Below are 725 nucleotides of genomic sequence, written 5' to 3' on the forward strand. Positions count from 1 at the left end.
ATCAATAATGAAGAAGAATCTGCCGAAGATATTGTCATCAAATATTCCAGGTAGGTACAGTAGAAACGCACTACTATCGCGTGACGTGAGCTCACGGGACGTGATAGTAGTGTGTTTCTACCTCAAATGTCAACTTGGTAAAACTGAGGGGTAATACTTGATCAAGCTTTGGCTAAATATTAATATTACTGAACGGATAAGGTTTGTTTTCGGAACGGCCGGCATTCTCCTATCCTGCCTGCCTTCCTTCTCTCTTCGCTTTCGGAACGATATTTTCTCTTATATATATTTGACAAATTCTTTAGTCCCATTCGGCCAGACTAAATAATATCTTTTATTTGCTTATTCCAGACGGTCGAGCTTGGTGAGTCTTCTGCAGCTAGAGACCCCGACGTCAGACTGTTTGGCCAAACTATTGCATGAATTGCATCTGGATAAATACTACACCGTGTTTCAGAGACAACGGATTGGGCTGCGTGAAATTAAAATTTTCATATGTACCAAAAGTAGGTTTCACGTGATTATCTTGAACTTATCACTTTTACCTACTCACTTCTTTTTACCATACAAAACCTGTAAATGGTTTATGTTAAGACAGTCTCTTCTAGATCCCTTGTGTGACACATCCATTTTTGTTTAGGACTATTGCACTGTCTATAAATGATATAGCTACCTGAAGCATGAGGAGGTACAGTGGCAGCTTCATCAGGATTGGTGGAAGAACT

The 725-nt window shown here is 39.7% G+C and overlaps 1 long non-coding RNA gene across 1 annotated transcript; it reads left to right on the forward strand.

The window, feature by feature from the left end:
• LOC113473376 lies at nt 1-448 on the forward strand. Its single transcript, XR_003395363.1, has 2 exons — nt 1-50; nt 352-448. It is a non-coding gene; the product is annotated as an uncharacterized LOC113473376 (long non-coding RNA).
• The last annotated feature ends 277 nt before the right edge of the window (nt 449-725 follow it).

Source organism: Diaphorina citri, unplaced genomic scaffold (genome assembly GCF_000475195.1).
Source record: "Diaphorina citri unplaced genomic scaffold, Diaci psyllid genome assembly version 1.1 scaffold27124, whole genome shotgun sequence".
In the NCBI taxonomy this organism is placed as follows: Eukaryota; Metazoa; Arthropoda; class Insecta; order Hemiptera; family Psyllidae; genus Diaphorina; species Diaphorina citri.